We start from the raw sequence: 22,794 nt of genomic DNA on the forward strand, positions 1-22,794 counted from the left end.
AGCAGCCTGAATCTGCTGTGACATAAGTTCACACCAATGAACTGTAGTGGAAATATCCATGCTGGGAGTGGGGTGTAGACAGGTGATAATTGCCTTTCAGGTGCTTATTGACTGACTTGCTAGGCAGGAAGGCAGAAGTAGCAGCTCTTAAGCCATACATACAGGAAGCAACTTGGAAAGCTGCTTTGAGTTCTCACAGGGGATTTTTTCTTACTTACAAATGATGGTGTGCAGTAGCTAGAGGGGCTTGCCAGCAGAATACATTGTTATTTCTTCCTCTGTTTTGAAAGGATGCAGGATAATGAGTAAGAGCCTCCCTACTAGGCTAGAAAGGTCGAGATCCTCTCTATGGCTCTGTCAGTGTTCTTGACTGATTTTCTACTAACTGAAGATAAAAATTTATCTTTTTTAGTGTGTCGAAATTATCTAATGAGAACTTTTGCTGAGCAGTTTGTTTTTGTAAACCAAGTATTTAGCTACTTTGAGGGAGCTACTTTTAGCTCTTTTCCCACCTAAGCTGAAATTTAAACTCTCCTTCATCCCTCTGCTGAGCCCCCTTCTCTGTTTTAGACTCTTTTTTGTGTGTGTTCTTCTCTTCTCTGACATACTGGAGGTGGGGCTGGGAAGGGGCAAGAGGCTTTCTACTGTGAGCATGAGAGGAAATACTTGAAAATATTCTTTTTTTTCCCCTTATATATTCCCATATTTAAATTAAATGCAAGGCAGAAGACATACAAAGAATTGGACAGGAACAGTTACTTTAATATTAATTCTGAGATACTTCGGATTCTCACTAGAGTCAATTAACAGAAAAAAAAAACATATCATTGTAAAGGTGTATACTCAACGTCCTTTCCTTGGCCTCAAGGACAGCAAGTTTCTGTGCTATCCTATAACTAAGTAACATGCACTGAGAAGATCTTTCTGCTGTAGGAATCATGACAACATGGTGAGGGAATAATTCAAACCAATGCCTTGGCAGCATTTGCCTCTCCTCTTATTCTTCTAAGTGTCTGCCAGCAAATTTCATTCCTCGCGAATTTGTCTTTAAAAGCACTAGTTTCTATTCCTATTGTATTTCTAAATTTTAGCTTAGCTACCTTTTCTCATCTGTATGTTTTTAATTCTTAAATTAGGTGACTTTTGTTTTAAAATCATATTTCTAAACTGAGTGCTAGGGAGAGTGGATTTCTGGCAAAACCTGATATTTGAGCTGCTGTCATTTTTATTTATTTATTTACTTACTTACTTACTTATTTTTCACTAGAATGTCTTTAGAAAGTTCACTATAAAGCAGGACCACCAATAAAGGCAATTCAAATGTGTAAACTTGCTCTGCATTCACCAGCCTCTACTTCAAGCTTTTAAAAGCCCTTCACACTGGAAGCCAAAGAGAGCTCACTGTTGGAAAAAAAAAAAAAAAAAGAAAACTATTTTCTGACTGCTTGAAGCAAATAATTTTCAAGAAGGATAAGTGGTGTGGAAATAAGCTATACGTACTGTGCCTTGAAAATAACTTTGACTGTATTATAAGAGACTTGGTCTTGATGAGTGAGAGAAGCAAAATACCTACCTCATGATCATGTTTTAAAACTTTGGTAAGATCCCAAATTTCACTTTTCAAACCTATTTGTTTTAGATGCACTTTTATTTGAAAAGAGACTTGTGGATTTTCTCTGTAATCTTGCCAAAGTGATCCTGGCAATAAATTAAAAACAGTTCCCTGACCACTGCAGACTTGAAAGATTTTTTCGCTAAAAATGAATTTACACAGCCATTTCCTCCTTTTATCCTGACTTCTGTCTATATTAGACAATAACATAAAGAAAATATAGTACTGAAGGAAGACGTTGTTTCTCAGCTCTAAGTGAAAGAATCTCAAGTAATTATGGAGCCACTGAAAATACGGAAGGCAAGATGTGAAGAGGCCATCTTATCACCCAGACATGTGGCTCAGGACAGGTTAAAGAATACCCAAAAGCAACACAGTCCTTGTGCAACAGATTTTTCAATATTTCATTATTTTACAATCTCTCTCTGTCTCTCTCTCTCTTTTTTTTTTTTTCTTTTTCCTAGCCCACTGTATTTCAGTACTGTTAAGGGAACATCAGCATTTATAATTCTTTTGGATGATGACAGACAAAAACATATGTATGTGTGAAGGTAGGGGGTGGGAGTCTAACACAATTTTTAACCAAATCTCATAGGCAAGGTATGAAAACACACTTTGCTGAAAAAAAAAAAAAAAAAAGAGAGAGAGAGACAGGAATTTGTACATTGGGTAGCTTTTGTGAATGCCTGAACCACTTAAGAGGCTAATATTGTGACTTTGATGAATGGAAAGGTAAATGAAATTATTAAAAGGAGTCTATTTTCTGTCATTCTACCAGTAGGCTCATTTCAAAAGAGCTCCATTCTTCTACTCTTAACTGAGACTGTGATGCTGTTCTTCGTGGTACAGAGGAACTGCTCTCTATGCAAACATGTTTATGGGACTCTGCATAGCTTCCCCACATATTTCAAGAAGACTGTGGAAAGTAAATTACCTTCAGCAACTGGGAGAGCAGATATATTATTTGCTTTCTCACTAGGAAAACTCTTAAACTGTTAGGTTGTAGGGATTACTCCAACATTAGGATTAGGACATTAAACATAGCAAAAAACATCTTGGATATACCTACCATCACAGATGACATTGCAATTAATTGAGGGAAAACTGCCAGATAGTAGATTTGTGTTAATTAATAAAACAAGCAAAACTAAAGTACAAAAAAAAAAAAAAGGTCCATAAAAAGCTGTTTTTGGTCAACTACCTAGCCCAATACTCTGACTTTGGCCTCCCATGTAAAGGGTAAACTGCACAATTGCCTTAGCTTTTTAGCTCGCACTAGCTTCCCTCTCCTGAATACTACCGTTAGCAGCTATTCACAGCTCCTTTGAAATTTCCTGGGCTTCTGAGTGCCCAGCAGAAATGCATGCCAGCAGCTCAAAAGGGGGTTTTGAACTGAACGAGAAAATGTGCATGTGCACACCTGAAAGGAGGCCTCCTTTCATTTATTCTTGCAGAGCAAAGCAAGTATGAAGAGAAGAGTCTCAAAATACTCGGCCGGCAGAAAACATGTATTTTTTTCTCACTGTTCATATTCAGATTTACAGGGCAAAAGAGGCCAGAGCAATCCCAATTGTCTTTGGGATTACAAGAGGATTTTTCAGTTGTTTTTTTGTTAACAGAAGAATTTTGAAGAAGTTAACTAGCAATAATGGCTTCTACCAGTGGTTTTAGCAGGCCTGTGAAACTGAAGGAGATATTTCTTCTCTTTCTGATTGTGCAGTGATCTTTTACCGACTTCTGAAGAGTTAACAAAGAAACAACACTACTGTCAGGGATTCTCAGGTCACTATCCAGGGATCTGCACACTCCTTTCTTGTGGGGGAAAAGTGGGAATTCATAAATCAGGATCTTAATGATGATCCACAGGATGTCAGTTTCTTAAAATGTATGTAGAAAATGATTGTTCCCTTAAAGATATATGGCTTCCACAGACTGCAAGAGAAGCATATCAGTATCTCTATTTCCCCAAGTTATTTTTTTCTCCCAAATACTGCAAGATAAAACTTTTTTTTTTTCCTATAAGAAAGATTCTAAGGTAATATATTAGTTTAAATGATTGGCATGAAAGGTATGATGGAAGATTAAATAATGCAGTACCCATTTAAATCATTTAAATAAATACATATTAAGTTTTTTGTTGTTGTTGATGTTGTTTTGTTTGTTTGTTTTTCCCTAGGAAATTGGGCAACTTCAGATACCTGAGGCGACTATTCCTCACACCTTGTAAGTGTTTCTATCTCTATCTCATCAAGAGCTTTAATTTGAATGCTACTTAGTTTTACTTTAGATTTCTCTGTTTATACCTGTCTCCTGCCATGGCTGGAAGTGCTCCTGCCATTCATGTGCAAATACATTGAGAGAATTACAAATTTAATTGTATTATAAACTGCTATTTTAGTTATCTCTATATCTTTACTACAATCATGACAAACCAAGCAAACTCTATAAAGTTTCCCAGACCCTTCTTTAAGTTAATTATTTTATAAGAAGCCAAAGTGTTTTCTGAAAGTTTTAAAGCCTGGAAGTTTTCCCTCCAATATTCTTTGAACTGTTGACAATTTTTAAACTTCATATTTGTCTGTAGAAGACACTTTAGAAACAAGTTTAGGAACATTAAAAAAAAAAAAAAGGCAGCATAAGGTGTGGCATTTTTACAGTTTAAGACCTTTTTAAGGTCTTTTGCTACATTGCAGACTTTCAAACTTGGTTGATTTTGATCTCAGCGTGGCCATTTCCTGACTACATGGTCCAGGCAGAAATGCCTCTTCCATTGGTGTGCACAGTGGTGGGAGTCTCTTCTAGCAATGACTCTAATGGGCGATAGCTTGTCCTCACAACTGCTAATAGCCTGTGATTTTCCATCAAAAGCAAATCCCCTCCTGCTACCGGGCTCCCCTGGAAGGACCTACCTTTGTTTCAATCAAAGGAACAGAGAAATTTAACAACAAAGGCCTATTGTGGTATTAATTTGTGCCACCCGAGTTTCCAAAAATGACTTGGACTGCTGACTGAAGAAGGGATTCTCTGCAAATTAGCAGCTATGGCTTTCACGTATAGGCTTTACAATAGCATCACCTTGTCCTACCAGCAGGCCAGAGATCTCAGGAAGATAAGTACGATATAAAGAGAGGAAACAGATGCTGCCTTGGGGGGGATTACAGCCTAAATCAGGCAGAATGGACTAGTGACAGAAAAAGTTTAAAACTCATCGTTGTTTTAGGGCTGAAAATTGAGATCCAGCGACAAAGCAACTGTGGAAATAAAATGTACTTCTGGAGGAAGGAAAAGGAAAAGGAACCAGCCTTGTGGTGAACACATTGCTCCCAAAAGCTAAAAATGAGTCTGTGAGGACGTATCACTAGGGAGAAATACATAGTATCTTCTAATTGTTTTGTGTTTATCCAGGCATTAGCCTCATTTCAAATCTAACTATTACTTGACTATCTTCCCAGGATTACCTCCTATCAGCTGCCCAGACTGGATGTATTTATGACTTGTGGGACAGTATGACCCCTCTCTCCCTCTTTCTGATACTTTTATCAAAAAAAAAAAGTATGAAAATTTATAATTTTTTTAAAAAAAAATGTATTGCCTTCTCTTTCTCTCAGTTTCCTTTCTAGTTTCTAATCTTGTCACCACTCTAGATACCATCTAAATTGGTTAATAGACTGCTGCTGTGGAGCACTGAAAATCTGCCTAGGCAATCAGCGCTCTGTTTAAAGCAGTCAAGTGAAGATTAAATTAAAGAAGGGGCCTGCATCAAAATGTTAGGTCTGAGCTCTTTTACCTTGTGGGGCCTGAGTTCACAGTCATGTTTTGTGGCCCTTCTCTGAGCAGTTCCTTATTTCACTTCTCCCTATTTCACAACTATCAGTGGGGACTCAATGGTTTTCTTCAACAGAAAAAAAAAAAAAAAAAAACATGAGGATTCATGTAGAGGTATATTAAACAGAAATGACCGCCATTAATTAATTAATGCCAGCCGGTGAACTGAAAAGATCCACAACCTGCTCTTAGGAGCACATAGGTAAGTCCAGGTTCCTGCTGGCCATGGGGCACAGGTCTCCCTTCAGGTAAGGAGGAAAAGATGTAAATTTCTTCTGGTATCCATGGCACAACTGATCATATCAAAGAGGACGTTAGGCCAAAAAGTGCAAAATGGAAGGGTGTCCACAAGAGAGGTCTACTGTGCTCCAGACATCCCTAGAAGAGCGGGGAGATCCTGGCACAAATGTGATCCCAGAGATGGGGTGGCAGCTGCTGTTCATGGGGACCAAGGGGCTGTAAGAGCCCTCTCCAAAAGCACTCAATTATTGTCAGCACTCCTGATTTAGGCGGAAACAAAACAGCTGCCAGTGACAAGCTGTTGGGAAGCAATCCAGCAATTTCGCCCAGGAATCCTGGCTATGATGCATCTCGTGGGGACTCTTGCATCTCCCCATGACTCTTCATGGGGAAAAAAAGAGGTGGGAAGGATGGGGAAAGAGCTTGGAGCATCCCTAACTAATGCCACACACCAAATCTAGCCTCTGTGGGCCCTAAACCTAAAAAATGGTGTAATGCCAAAGTCAGGGCAAGGCCTACCTTTTGTCTTTGTTCCTTTTGGAAGAGTATCACAGAATGACAGATGCTTAGAGTTGTCAAACACACATACCCTTAAAAAACAGTATTGCCATTATAAATATGAGTACGACACTGCAGGAACCTCAGCATTGGCATACTGAGACCTTAAAGGAATGTTGATAGTACAAGCCTAGTGGGAAAAAAAAAAAAAAAAAGAAAAAAGAAAAAAAACTTTTTGGGACTCTTCTCATTTTGACCTACTCAATTCACTAACTGTACAAAAATTCCATTCAGCAACACCCAGCAACTTTTCCGCTATAACTCGATCCACACCATGGATTCTTTATAGCCATAACTCTACTGAGTACCTGAAAGCAATAAAAGTACAGGTTTTGCTGACCTTCAAAGAAAACAGAAAAAAAAAAAAAGAGGTATTTTGCTTGTGCAGTTGTAGCTAGAGTGAGTTTGTCTCTTTTTGGCATCTCTAACTAACAAAAATCTCTGTACCAGCAGAATTTCTATGTACAGAGAGAGGAAGAGAGAAAACTTTGCAAGGCTTTGACTTTTTCTTTTTTTTCTGGAAAGCGGGGGGCAGTCTGCATATTTGCAGGGAGCGCTGCTAGAAGCAGTCAGGAAATGCACCTCTAAGGCTGTGCATGTCTTTTTGTTGTTGACTTTTTGCAATCCTGTTTCAAGATGGGTCTATATCCTCTTGACAAAGCCTGGCAGTAATATGTGTTCTTCAAGAAGGGATAAGGAGAGATGCTGATCCTCTTTAGTGCTGTGTTTCGGGGGGGAAATGCCTGCTGTGCACAGCAGGAGCTGGTGCCAGGCTGCAAGCTCACAGGATGGTTTGTGACAAGATCTGCTTTTTTTCCCATATGTTTAAACTTAACCCCCTGCCTCCAAAACGTTTGTAACTGGCTTCTTCATTCCAGATTTTCATTGTAACTTAATTACACCTTGTAATTATTTGTTATTTGAGGGAACTTTCTTGGGGGAGGTTTTTTTTTTTTTTTTCCAACTTTCTAACAGGCAGGTATGATTCTTTTTTTGTTGCTGTTAGTATGGCACTTTTTTTTTTGCAAAATAGTCTTCCAATAATATCATTTGTCTTATGAGTTGATTGTCTCTTTGAAGAGATGATCAGTTGAAGAGGTGATCAGTTTATCCAATGTTGCTAATGTAAAGTTTTAACATAAATTGTTTGCTTGACCTTTTCAAGAGTGAAAGTCGTATATTTTCTTAAACTCATAACAATGTATTTATTTGGTAAAGGGGAAGAAGGCTTTCCTCCCTATTCACCCTTTATTTCAGACTGATAGTAAAGGATATGCACTCCGGTTTTATAAGCTATAAAATAAAACTCTAAATACCTCCATACAGATCTCTTCAGTCTTCGCTCCACCCCTAAACCCCCCGCCCCCAAAAATAGCAGTACGTTTTATCAGAATCATTGTCATTTATCGTCCAATTCTGAAAGTGGTGCCTTGTTAACTACATAGTAAATATTTACATGTTACCTAGAATGGTAGGCTAAAGCAGCTCTACTGACTTAAAGGAGAGGAAACTATAACAGCAAAAAAATGGCACCTAAGCATTTCTGAAGCATGCAACTTCTTTATTGGATTATAAAAATATATTCACACAAGGGTTTCTATCAGGAAATCACACCACTTACCAAAATGATTGCAATAAGAAAACACTTAAAGTTCAGGCAAGCTGTAATGATCTTTCCAAGGTATCTCATATATATCTTTTCTATAGGAGAGTTTTCATAAGGACTGAGGCCTTCTCTTGGGTACATAGTTATAACAATAATATTAGCTATGTATTAGGAATCACCAGGCATCACCCTACGCAGTAGCATCCCAGTGTGGAGACGCCGTGCCCCTCTTGCTTAGGCTCATATAAAATGCATTGCTGTTTTCCCGAGAATCTTACATACTCCTTAGCATTGGGCTCACAGGAAAGTAGATGCACCTACCCTGTGTTTCAAGTGCAAAACGCATATAGAATTAATGAGCAAGTCAAAAGAACCTCAGGATTGTGCTGCTTTGCTAAACCCAGACTGGATGCCAAATTTAAATTCTGAATTAACTCATCAACTTGCCACAAATATCTCCGTTGTTGTTAAATTTGGCAAATTGTGTGAGACCACAGAGGTAGCCTTCTTGCTCTATCATCCACATTGTATATGTTTTTATCTAAATCCATTTAACATGCTTGAATACAGAGTTTCAGGAGCACAATCTGCATCACAGTATAAGAGACCTGCCCTTAAACATCCATTTCTAATGGTGTTTTTATGTCAGAATGTTTCAGACAGTATTTTCAAGGGCTGAAGAAAATCTTTCACTCTGTGTTTCCATAATTATGATCAGCAGGATTACATCAGTTTTGTATCAAGGTTTGATAATTGGTCTGTGGGTGGACTGTTTTTTGAATGAATAAGATACGATCCTTGAATATCCACCAATTTTGTGGAGGAACATGTGCACAAGACAAGGACAGTGGCATCTGTGTGATGATATGTCTTAGCTTCTTAAAACAGCTTGTAGCTTGAGACTAACATTTTAAAGATTAAATTGCCTCATTTTTTCCCTTACGCCTCCTGAACTTGGCAACAATCATATTGTAATAAATTCAGTCCTTCTCCTGATCAGCGATGAACTAAAGCAGGCAGTTGTTGCTTGCTGTTCCCACTAAAAGCCTTCACTGTAGCACCAATAGATATAAGCTAGTTATAGAATAAGCTGGTTGCCTAGTTTATCCTTTCAATTGCTTTTTCAGAGATCTGAGCCATTACATCAGCATAAATCCAGACAGATGCAATTAATTTCAGCACTCAGGCTGGACACAAGAAAATGGAAGCAGAATTTAGGTTTCAAATATCCATAATTTACACTGATTACAGTCTTAAGTTTTTGACCTTGGTGGAACCTCAAAGTCTTAAGCCCAGGGAATTAAGAAGCATTTCATAAATTACTAGTGCTTCCTATGACACTTTTCATATTCTATGAACAGATGAAAAGTTTATTTATAAAGAGCTTGATTCTTATCTTCAATAGGCAAGAAATAAGTAAGATCCCAGCAAAAGCTTAAGTCCGCAGAAATGAATAAATGAGAATTTCAAAGTTTCAATTTTCTGAGACAGAATAACGAGAGTGAAATCTAGTGTAGCTATCTAGAGAAGTTCCTGACTACCCAAGCATATACATGCAAAGCAACACAGAAAATAAAAACTGAGGACTTTGTCAAGGGGAACAGTCCTAAAGTATATTCAGTAATAAAACTTATTAAAAATAAATAAAACAACTCATTTTGACCTGAAGCAAAGAAGAGAAAGAGCTCTCCAAATGCTATTTGATATTTTTAGCAGCAAAGGGAGAAACAGCTGTTTCAGCAGATGTCTTCATTTGCATTGAGCTGTATTTTAGCAGGTGCTTGGATGAAAAATACTCATCCCACATCTTTCCTGCTACCTGCGACCAGATAATTTCTGTAGAAGTGAATCCGGAGAGCTGAGACTGCGAGAGATGTTAGTTCACAACATCTACTGCTATGACTCTCTCCAGGTGCTACTCTCTCCAGGTGGAGACAAAGGCCTCTTTAGGAAGATTAATTCACAGTGATGCTACGGATAATGCCACAGTAGGCACTGAATAGTGCAAGTGAAAAGTTACATGGTGTAATGAGTTATCTATAACCCATAGTGCTAATGAGTTATCTACAACCCATAGTGGGAGTTTTCTGCTGATGATTCCCTTGCCATTATGGGTAGATCAATATCAAAATCCTGCTGCCGCTCTCTGGCTACCCAACCTGTGCGTGCATAACTGACAGCACAAGTACACGTGGTCTTTAAGGAATCAAGTGATCAGATGTCTTCAGCTGACAGAATTACAAGTTTTCCACCCCTGAGCTGATACTCATTTTTATACAAACAGCCATTAATCTATAAGTGGAAAATATATTTCCCACTGTGGGCAGCCCTCATTCCTCCCCCTCCCTACAAAGTAGAGAGCCATAAGCCCCAAGTCATCATGTAGGTGTCAGTGAGGGCATCCCTCTGCTGCTACTGAAGCTGTGCCATCATGCAAATGCACAGGTGGGATTCACAGGACCAGAGAGAAACCAGAGAGCTGCACCTTTGATTTAGTCTGGCCTTAGGGGCACTCGTCTTACAAGCAGAGATCTTGGCTACCATTCTCCATTTACAGATTCCTTTCTAAATTACACGGAGACAGTTGAGGCAAAAATGCATATATTTGTCACTGTACAAGGAGTACAGATTTATGTGCCTTGTTCTTTCTAGCCCACAGGCTTTTTTGGTATGCAGGGACATAATTTTAAAAGAGCAGTGTGGAAGTTTAAACCTCCTCTGTGCTATGATGTGCACATGTAGTCTAGTGGCAAGGTCATTCTCTGCAGACCTAGAGGAGCTCTGTCTGAATTGCCTCAGGCTGAGAAAAAGCTGGAATATGTCTCCAGCCACCTGCCCTCTACAGCTCTGATAATAATAACCCTCATCAGTGAAGCATTCAGGAAGAGGTGCACAAAACCCTCCTGGATGGGTTTTGAGACTGAAGCAGAAGCAAAGCAGACCCAGGGACGCTCTCTGGACACCCAGGCTCTGTGTGTTACTTACCAGAGCAAATTAAGTGCAGTAGAATCAAAAGTACTTCAGTAGCCTCTGGTACTGTTCACATAAAAGGTGAGTTAATTGCCCTTTTGCTTCCACCTCCTTTCCTGCTGAGTCAGACAAAGTGTTTCAGCCTTAACTCCATAGACACTAACAGGAAAAGATTGCAGGCCTCAGACTGGCAAGAAAGAGAAGTTGAAAATCAACATTTTACCTTTTTGTGGCTCCTAATAATCCTGCATTTTCTTCTTGTATTTGACAAGGAGCTGGGATTATCCCAGAATCATTTATTCTTTTGCATTAGTAGCACAGATTTCTTTGTTTTTGTAGGCATCTAACAGAAAGCCTACAAAGCCTGGGAAAGCCTACTGGCTCTTTCCCAGTATCACAAAGTCTAGGTCCTCTTTACCAGCAGGGCAAACTTTAGCAGGAGCTGCAGCTGAAGCCCCATCTCTGGCTGTGAGATGTTCAGCCAGAAGGGACACCCAAGTGGCACCCTTACTGTTGGGACAATCTGTGTTGTGGGCTTAGAGCATTTTAATGAATATTTCATTAGTAGCCCAGCTGGAGCAGTAGCACCATCAGAACTCCCTGAGGTACAGAAGTCCTAGGCAAGCAGGCGCAGAGCTGCATTATCCACGACATATATAGAGAGCCTTTCTTTAATCTATCCAGGATGCACCACACGAACGAGCCAGTGTATCCCAGGCATTTCACGCTCAGTGTGCTTCTATGTGAGGTATTGATTTCGTACACCAAAGTACGGACACCCTGAACACAACATAACAAGTGACCATGTACCAGCAAACATACTTGTTCTGATTCTGTGATGAATATGCTGCCTTCTGGTATAAAAAAAAAATATATCAATAACATAAGGTAATAGTTCTCAAATGAGCCTGCCTGTACCTCACAGCAAATGCAAGATAATCAAAGGTAATGTGCATTTTATAGCTACTTAATTTGAATGGATTTAGGGGGAAAACTGTATCATTAATCAATGCTGAGATTTGAGGTTTCCATATCTTCAGGGTAATAATGATTAGAGAAGGAAGTGCTTGACAAGGTATTTCCTGTATAGAGCTACATCGGTTGAGTTTATACTGCCCCAGAGCCTGGTGAATTCTTTTTTTTTATTTTATTAGTATCCAAATACACATATGAAGGCTACTACAAGAGATAAGTTTTGCTAATAAGTCTTGGTAGCATAGACCAGGCTCAAAGGCTCCACAAAATCTACATGGGACAGCACTTCTTCTTCTGTCCTTGTATCCTTTCTGTGTCCATTCCAAGCTCCCTCTCGGCTCCCACTATCTCCTGCGAAAAGCAGCATTAGAGATGTAGGGGCAAGGAGAAAAATTAGGGCAAGAAAATGTTCTCTTCATCCAGGAGTCTGTCCCCCATTCACCAAAAACAGAGTTGGCTGGATCACGAGGCATGTTTCAAAGAAGACCCGAATGCAACTTCCTATTGTAAAGTTGTTATTACACTTCTCTACCTGCTGACAAACGAAGAGATCTGCCAACACACTGCCAAGTAAACTACTAGTTGTGGAAGTAAAATTTGATCCATTGCTTGATCAGGCTTCAATTCAAGCTTTCCAAACTTCTATCAAGATTCCTGAAGTTTCCTTCTTTCCCCCCTGTCCTCAGGACTTGTCTTTTTTTTTTTTCTTTTTTTTATCAAACAACACTTAAAAGGAAAAGATATTGAAATCAAAAACATCAAAAATGCCAATATTAAGGAAGATTTTTTTTCACTCTTTCCCAAATATACAAGTGCAAATATGAACTGAACCTGGATTTCCTGCTTTCTGAGAGTTTATTTAGCAACAGCAGCAAAGCTCATTGAGTCTGCACGCACACACATACGCAAAGACAAACCAGACTACAAGGGAGCACATGACAGGTCTGTCACGATGGGAGAGAAGAAGCCTGGTGGTTGCAAAATAAACAAACTAATTAACAAGGGTTAGTTTTAAAACTTCATCTTTGGAAAGCAATATGACTGTAATAGAGATTACATGCCAGTACTGGAGCCATGCAGAGAGGAAAACAGGCTAGATTTCATTTCACTGCCTGTGGGCTTTTTTTTAAAAGTCCTTTTTTTTTCTAAAACTCCAACCAAACACCATCTCTTGTTTTCCCCAACAGCTTCTGTTGTTTTTCATTATTATTTCATCCTATATTTTATCACATGGTTTCTGAAGAATGTTCAAAGTTGCTTTTGTTTTTCACTGTTTGTCATGCCCTGATACATTGAGTAAAAATCTCAACTGCTCTGGCTAGAATCACACATTCAGTCTGTGGCCCATAATGGTCCCCATATTTACAGCACAAGCATCGTTCTTGACTCTCTGGCAACTGCACACAAAGATGAGGCCACATGCAGCCCCAGCACAAATAAGAGGCAAGACTTTGTACATCCTCTTCACATACTGAAGTTATTGCACCTCTTTAGGTGATGTGTTGGTCCACAGCTTACGTCTGTCTGCCTCTCTTGGCACTATTTTACTCTACCTAGCGCTGGTGACGCTGTACTTGGAGTACTGGGTGCAGTTCTGGGCTCCCCAGTACAAGAAGGACGTTGAGTTTCTAGATAGGGTCTAGCGGAGAGCCACGAAGATGATTAAGGGGGGTGGAGCATTTGTTGTATGAGGAAAGACTAAGCGAGCTGGGCCAGTTTAGTCTGGAGAAAAGAAGGGTGGGAGGAGATTTCATTAACATGTTCAAGTACCTGAATGGTGATTGTAGGGAGTGAGAAATGACAAGTTTTCCTTATGGTGGCCGTACAGAAGAAGCAACATACACATGTTGCCGTACCTGAATGGACTTCACATGATGAACAAGTCCAGATGTTGAAGGGCAGCCTCCTCCTCCAAGCAGCCCCAGTTCATGCAGCCCATCAGCACAAAAGGACTAACGCACATCCAGCATCTGAAAAACAAAATGAAATATAATCAGCAAATAACTGCAGTTGGTACAGCGCCTCTTGCTGGCTTTTCAGTACATCCTGCATTCAAAAAGGGCAGAGAGCTTCACTTTGTTTTATGTTGCCCCCTAATTCTCACTTTTCTTTTTTTTCTTGGCCACAACAGATATTTTTAGCCACCTGATATGAAAGTGTAGACAGCAAGAAAATGTTTTCAGTCAAGTGAAGAACAAACATAGTCTTCTAGGATGCTGAAAAGAAGAGGAATGGTGAGGATTTTTGCTGTGGAAAAAAAAATGAGGACCCTCCTTTTTCCTCATTTTGGAATGGAAAAAAATTAATTGATGGCTGCCTGACAAGCGTTATTTTCTGTCGGTCTCTTTGCCTGCACCTATGCAATAACAAGTAGACATTGGTCAATAATAGGATCAATAATACGAATTAAAGCTAAGGATATTAAAATTGCTATAATTATGCTCCAGACAGAGCTAGGCAGGAAATTGATTCCCTGTCTTGCAAATGCTGAGATGTAAAACATTTTCCTGCTTTGCATCAAGGCAAAGCCAAGGGTTTTTCTTTTGCTTTGGGTTTTGTTTTTTCAAAAATAGAAAGAAACTCAACTAGACAAAAAAAAAAGACAGAGGAAAGTAGAAACAGATGAACAGAGATAGGCTTCAAAATAAGTGATATACTTTTGGCTAGGATACTCAAATTAGATTTTCTGAAAACCCAAGTCAGCTCCTTAGGCTAAAACAGAAAAACTAGGAATTCAGACCTGGGTCTCACAAATCCCTGCTGAGAGCTACAACTGTCAAGTTATTCCTCTTTTTTGAAGGCGAGTACCTGTTCCTGAACAATGCTCTGTCAGAACGATGCATTTCCACAGCCTCTCATTTGGACACCAGGCCTTTTCCAATTTGTCAACAATTCCACCCAACCATAGTTACACGAGTGCACTTTTGCTGTCAGCGTAGCAGAGCATTTGCTTGAGGCTGCTTCTTTGCAAGCCCAGAAATCCAGCCTGGCATAAAGACAGAGCATTTTAATTGTTTCCTTTGCACTTACAGATAAGTCTTTTTGTTAAGTGGACACCTGGGAGTGGACACTTCCTGACACCATATATGCTTAACAGTATAAACTTTACTTAAAGTAGGACTTGGCTTTAAAAACAGTAGGAAAAAACCTTCACTTAAATTTTTGACAGCAAAACATTTTCCAATATAGTTATGATTTTTTGCTCCCATCTTCCTGAGTAGAGGCTCAATTCCCCACTCAGAAGCAATATGGCTTTACAATATTCCCACCTCTCTGTCCCTTTCCTTCAATCCCTACCTCAGGACAAGCCATTATTTCAGGCAGGCTGATCAAGTGCTTGTGAAGCTTATGCAGTAAATTAGGTGGGGGAAACAATGAGACCAAAAACACAAGCTCTGATCACTAGTTACTTAGCTTCTCTGGAGACAATTTTCTCAAAGTAAAATCCTAGTGCACACAGAAATTGTCTAGTCGGTCAAGGTCAGGTGCACAGAGGTGGGCATTTTCTCAAATCACTACCAGGATAGTAAAACATTACATATCGTAAAAGCAGCACTGCTAGTCTAGTCATTTGTTCATGTATCTCTGGATTTGATTTGCAAATTACCTTGCTAGGAGTTTCACAGGAGCTTATAAATGGCAGTCCATATATGACACAAATGGGTACCCGGTTCAGATTTATCGCTGTGGGATCGCCAGGGATGAGCACTTTGGTGATGTTATCCCCATCTGGAGTATTGTGTGCAGTTCTAGGCTCCTCAGAACTAGAGGGACATGGAGTTTCTAGAGAGGGTCCAGTGAAGAGCAACAAAGATGGTTAAGGAACGCGAACATCTATGATATGAGGAAAGACTAAGCGAGCTTGGCCTGTTTAGCCTGGAGAAGAGAAGATTGAGAGGGGATCTGATCAATATGTAAAAATACCTGAGGGGAGAATGTAAAGAGGATGGGGGCCAAACTCCTCAGGACAAGGGGTAATGGGTACTTTAACACACAGGAAGTTCCATTTGCATATGAAGAAGAATTTCTTTCCTATGAGTGTGACAGAGCCCTGGAACAGGCTGCCCAGAGAGGCTGTGGAGTCTCCTTCTCTGCAGATCTTCAAAACCTACCTGGATGCCACCCTGTGCCACGTGCTCTGGGTGTCCCTGCTGGAGCAGGGGAGTTGGACTAAATGATCTCTAGAGGTCCCTTACAGTGTCAACCAGCCTGTGAATCTGTGAACACCAGGCCCAGCTGACATAAGGATTCCCCATCAGAGGAGATATCATAACCATGTGTCTCAGCTCACCAGCCCCAGGGATGCACTCATCTTCCGCAGATGCTCCTACTTTTCTTCAGAAAAATAGGATCTATTCTGTGGAACATATTTAATCTGTAATGAATACACAAAGGCTAGGCCTGTTGAAGAAGTCCTACACTACCAGGGAAGCATCAGGACAATTGGCTAATAGGGGGAAGTGTTTTTTTCTTGTCAATTTTTATTGAAGGGCAATTTTCCAAATGATGAACTGTCATAGTATCCTGGAAGTCTGTCCCTCTGTAAAAACTGGAAGATTTAGCAGAGCAAATGGTAGTTTTTATAAGTGTTCCCAAAGCATCTATTAAGTGCCATTTTAAATGAATTAAGCTAAGCCAAGTTTCACCATAAATGTTAAACATATATTTATCTCAAACTATAAACTTCACCCAAATTTGAAGATATTTCCTTTAGTGTCAATGATCCGATGAAGTTTACTGCTCACTAGAATTCCCCAATTGTCTCTATTTCATCCTTAATCAAACAATATTGCATTAACAAAACATATACACACTGCGCTCTCATTTCAGGCCTCTATATCCCTTGGAATCCCAAGAAACAGTGGAAATCTATTAAATCAGTTCAATCCTTTTCTGCTTCTTTAAAAGGTTTACAAGTGCACGCTGCTCAAAAATCACAGGACTTGCAACTGATTTTAGAGTTTCATTCATGAGTCTTTCAGATGTACCATATTCAGAGGGGCTGAGCATATGGCCAATTTTTTTATTTAAATATAACTATAATGGTTCAACTATTTGTGAGGCTGCCCAATACATTTTGATCTGTAAAACGACCAAATTTAAGCAAAATAATTAGAGACTTGAATCTTTCCACTGTTCTAGTTTGAATGATGATATGAACATTGTAGTCAGCATAACTAAGAAGACAGTAATCTGTGGGAGGAGAAGCAGGGCAAGAAGCTCATTAAAAAGTCATATTTTCTGCCAAAAAAATAGTGACATACTATGCCATAGTAGCATATAGATACATATATCACAATTGGAAAACTGCATCTGTCACCCTGTTTTGTGCCCTCCAGTATCTTTACTATCAAGTAAAACTTTGTATTCCAAAGAAGTCTTCATATCAATCTACCAATTCTGGCCTGTTCCTCAGGACATAATATGGTTAATGATAAAGCAGTCACACTATTAATATAGCTGGTTACAAAATGCCTTTCTACTTGACTCACACTATTTTTACCCTCTTGTCTTCAGGGAAGTACTCTAGTCACTGTCCCACCAAGTTAGTGTGGGACTAACTACTATGTTACCTAAATCCAAAAGTGATCTCACAAGGCAAAATCTCAAGCAGAGGCAAGGATTTGATCTTTCCCTAAGAGCATCTACAGAGATCCCACTGTCACTTTTGCCATCCAACCCTTCAACCCTGTGGCTAGCACAGAGCCCTTCTGCACACCAAAGCCACCAACTACTGGCAGAGCAAGGGCTCCTCATTTTGTAGTCCTGGGCCTGTCCTAACTACTTAAAATCATCCTTATATTTTTCACTCAAAAATTGCTAGTTCGAGCTTTATTGTTTTTTTCTGGTATTCTTAGAAGAAGTTCATAGGCTGTCCCTAACACCCATTAGCTGAAAACTTTCAAAACTGTTTTTTGATATGCTATGCCCCTTTGTGGGTGCCTGGATATTAGATATGCTGGCAAATGCACCTTTACCAAACATCGTCCCAATTGTGCTCACTCTAGCACATGGATGAGTTTTTTGCCAACCTCCAAGACTCAGTTTCAGTTCAAACAGCTACTCAGCCAGCGCGGACTAAACCTTAAGCTATTATAATGGCAGAAAATCACTTGATCCTTCAATATGCTCTTCAGTACTCTCTTGGGGAAAAAGCACCCTGTAACACAAGCCATCTGTGATTGGTGGCACACACAGTGCATTTTGGATGGTTGGGCCAGGGCTGAGGTAGAAGCTGAAGCTTGTTGCTTCCAAGCTGTGTGCTCAGTGGGGCGTTACATGCGCAGAGGCAAGGCAGCACCAGCTAACAACATGCTACCCCTTTCTCTCAATTCCTCACTTGTGTTTTCAACTAGTACACTTAATTTGGAAAAGATATCCATCACTCCATTCTTGAAAAGCTGCAAATGCTTGTGCAGTCTTCCGGGTCTTGATAACTTACCCTAAGGCCATGATCTCACTGTCACTTTAATCCTTTATATGTCTATAGTGCCATAAAAAGGAAGGGGATGGATTACCTCTGCCTCTTCCAGCTGTTCACTCTTGCTCCTTCCCTGCTCAGTCATTGCACTCTAGGGCTCATCTGGCTGAAAAGCTAAGACACCATAAGTGATTCCTGCCCTGTTTTACCAGTTCTCTAGCTCCCAGCATGGCTCTGTGAACACCAGTGCTGGTACAGGGGAGTCGAGCAATCAGGTGGAGACAAAAGGAAGGTCTGGACAACTTCCAGTAGAAATACAGATTATTATATGGCATTATTTCTATATGCTAATGCTTATTTACATTTAAATATTATTACATCAGATTAAAATAACTGCTAAATCTCTCATTTTTGCCTACCACTCCTCCTGCCTACAGGTATAACGTGTTATACAGGTATGTTTCTATACATATCTCATTACCTATATGCACTTTTGCAAAATGCCTTTTTTACTTATAGATGCTGCCTTCTACTTTGGATTTGAATCAGTAGATTTAGGAGAAAAAAAGAGTATATAAGAAGGGTGAAGTTTCATATAATAAGGGTGAAGTTTAGAGTAATCTAGCAGTCTGTAACACCTGAATAGGAAATATTCTCTCAGGCCCTTGCCTTTAGCCTCCGGATCTGAGCCACCCATTCCTTTATCCCTCACACCAGCTCTGATACCCACTGGACCTCTTGCTGAGCTGATTCGATTCACTAAACCAGAAAACTAACCCAGCAAAAAGAAAGACAGATAGACTTATTCCAGATTAGCAAGTGGATTCAGCAGAGTAAGGAGTCCGGTACCACTGGAGACAGTGCAAGGAAGGGCACAAGACCTTTCAGTAGAGGCAAACTGTTACACTGGCTCAGATACAACACATTCTAAGGTAATGGCAGGGTCCTTGGTTAGTTTTAGGGCCAAAGGCAAGATCTCTCTGGAATTTCTATTAACTTCCATTCCAGGATTCCATTAGGCTGTGGGAGCCCCGCTTGTTTTGGGACCATTCAAGGTTTTTAAAAAGTGCTTTGGATCATGATGTGCAAAACCAGTAGACTCTTTCTGGTCATATCCTACTGGAACAGTTAACAATAGGCTTTACCATACTTTGATATTTCCAAGTGAAACTGAGGAGAAACACCTGACAAGCATTCAACCTTTGAATAGCTTTACCCCTATGCTTAGAGTTGTCTTTATTGCTAGGGTTGATCAGCTAGTTGGGTGAAAACTTCACTCTGGTTTCAGCTTAACACACCAAACAGGCCAGGTCTAAATAGGCCATTAAACTCAAGCAATTGCATTTTATTTATAGAAAAGATTTTTTTGGATAATTTTGCAAGAAAGATATAGCTTCAGTGCATGACTACAGTAAAAAAATGTCCCCCAAATAGTGCTTTAGTAAGAATATATGACTCTCAGTAAGCTCTATATAACTGATAGGAGACTATTCTTAAAAATAAAATGTTCGCACAGCTACCCAAATGGTGGACACCCACTTGACTGTATAATGAAAGAGGAGGAGAAATTCATTCAGCCAGAAATATGGTAGGACCTCAGTAGTACTGAACCGGGGAACATACAGTAGGACTCTGCAGTTGCAGAGTCTGAGGTAAATTAAAACCTCATCATTTATTTTTTAACTTCAAATGAAATGATTCTGGAAAACTTCTCTTTACTCAGTAGTCTCATTTTGTCAATAAAAGACAAAAACTTCAATTTTCTTTGAAAAGGAAAAATAAAATCTGAGGTTTGCAGTCCCTTGGTATTGGGACTGGTTCATTTGCCAAAGTATTCCCCTTAGAGGAAGATGGACAGAGTTTCGTGATAACATTTCCACTGTGTCCCAGTGGAACAGTACGTTGTCTTTTGCAGTACCCAGGAGACATGAACTGTGTTGTTTTTCATTACACAGTTGCACTATTATATTGATTTTTTTTCAATCAGTTTAACAACTAGCTACTAGACTCAGTAAAAAGAAAACCTATTACAAGGCTGGTTTTATTCCATAAATATACATGTCAGGCAGTGACAAAGTGTTGCTTGGGTATGATATCTTTATACCACATTTGCAACAAGGTTCCCTCTTCAACCGCTGTAGCCGCTTACTCTCGTTTAGAGATGAGATCCCATCTTGTTTGTACTAACGTTCATCCCTGTGTTGTCAGAGAGCGGTAGGATGACTCCTCTAATTCTCTGTGTGAGAGTGCTGATATGAAGAGCCCATGGAAGATGGCACTGTTATCATGTGGCAAATTGGCTGTGGTTTATTTCCTACAGAGGAGAAAGACACTTTAAATTTATGAACTGCAATCAACTTACAAATTCCAAACCCCACAGTAGGTTTAATTCGGTATAAGACAGACATGTTGATGAAAGGGGCTGCCTTTCTCATGTCCACAGCTGCTTATTCCAGCTTCCCTCTTCTGCCAGCACTAGTGCTCATTTTCTATGTCAGGGAAATAATCTACCTGAAGACTAGTCCTTTTTTTTTTTCCATCTGAGTTTTGAGATAAATTCTCTGCACAGCTCACTTGCAGTGCACAGGCATTGCAGGCAGTGTGAAGGAGACAATGTAGCAGACAGATCATGGTGCAAGACAGAGGGGGATTCCTGCTTTCATCAGCAGTATCTGTTCATCTCCACTTAAGTTGATCACGAAAATGAGGATTATTTAAACTGATGCCAGACACTGAAAGGATTATCTTATTTTCCTGTTTCTTACCCTCTTAGGTCAATTACTGGCAGAATCAGACTAACCCAATAAAAGCCATTCTTAACTCGAGAAAGAAAAGTTGGTAAGAAATTTAAGCCAGAGTAAACTTCTGTGCCTATATCCATATATCCACATCTTGAGAAAGTCCTATAAGAATGTAACATAATGTACAATGTGGCAACTGTACCCAGCAATAATAAAAAATCTGAGGCAGATCTATCCATCCAACATCCTCATCACTAATGAGCTGAGCACCCAGAAAAAATCCATGTGGGAACACCTCAGCTTTGCTCTTACCCGAGAGATGAATTTCTCCCAGTCTTCATTTTCCAGGTTTCACAAGCTAAAAATAAATACTTGTGACCTCATACTCATTCTACACAACTAACTAGACAGTAGCACTGCCAGTACTACTCTGGCAAACTGGTCCAAGCCCTACAGTGGAATTTGGTAAAATAAAGGTATCAGAGGCATTGGCTACACCACTGTCATTTGATTTTCCATACCCTGGAGCAGGCTTTCCCATGCAATTTCCAGAAAGAGGGGACACTACTACTTTTTTCTTCCTCATTTCTTTTTCCTTTGCCTATGGCTTCTTCTGGTCCTAGGCGTCTATTGATTTTGCAAAGTGCTCGGAAGCACTAAATATCTACACATAAATACGCTTAGTATGAAACAGTAATATAGCAAAAATCAGCTATCATTTGTTAACCATGCATCATCCTTCAGTGTAGTCCTCCACTCACACGTTGGGCATCAGTGCCAGCAGAAACGAGCTGTGGAGCTACAATTCCCTGGATGAGCACAAGAAGGGTCATACTACCTAGATAACTACCCCTGTGTATCCCTATCACTTTTATACCACCTTCAAGAAACATTTGGCCTACAGTAGCAACTAACAGCATTAAAGACTGCTAACACTTAAGCAGTGTTTAACCACCTCTTATGTAGACAGTGATTGGCTGACATTTTCAGGACCAGCTCTTTGGCTGGCTCCACTCTTATCAAGCTGATAACAGAGGTGCATCTCCTTACTGTGGCTGCTCTGAAACCTCTGCTAGCTTTCCACAAGCTTTCTGGCAGATTTGGTCAACAGTGAGCTGCAGTGCTTTTCCTCAGTATTACACCAATCCCCCCTCTGTAGGACAGTTGGGCAACATTGTCATCCTAGCAATTTTTCTTCTCATACCTGTGTCTTTTTGGAGAGGCTTTAGGAAGAAAAGAGCAAGGTATCACAGCAAGCAATGTTTACCAAGTGCTTTATGGCTCCCCAGGCTGTTAGTTCTTGCATTTACAGAGCTGACTTCTGATCTTAAACAAATGGCACAGGGTGTGAAAATTGATCAATATTTCTTTACTGGCACTAAAAGTTACCCCTGGTACAGAGCTGGGAATCTGATACCCAGAAAAACTCTTCAGGAGAGCTATATTGACACTGCATTTATTAAAAAGCTCAGCAAGTGTGATGTTGCTGTTTACTTATCTCTGTTTATTTTTTCTTCTTTCAGTCTGTGAAGAGGGGAAAAACAGCAAACTCGATCCTAAATGACAGCACTTTAGGTCTGAAGATTATAACTTAAAGTCATAGCTAGACCAGAATGAAAATAATTTTTTTCTTCCTAATAAAATAAGCAGTAAGAAATGCAATTTAACTGTTCGTTTTTGAACTGCAAACACTGTATTTTACAGCTTAGGAAAACAGAGTCCTGAAGTCCATTTAAAATAAGTGTTGTTTGAAGTGGAAGTGCTTGACATAAAGAAGTATTTCATGTCCTGATAAAGCTCAAAACACACAAATATTGTCAATACATGGAAACATGACACCGCTTTC

This window comes from Tinamus guttatus, unplaced genomic scaffold, assembly GCF_059628265.1.
Source record: "Tinamus guttatus ecotype Peru unplaced genomic scaffold, ASM5962826v1 Tinamus_guttatus_pri_ptg000419l, whole genome shotgun sequence".
Classification (NCBI taxonomy): domain Eukaryota; kingdom Metazoa; phylum Chordata; class Aves; order Tinamiformes; family Tinamidae; genus Tinamus; species Tinamus guttatus.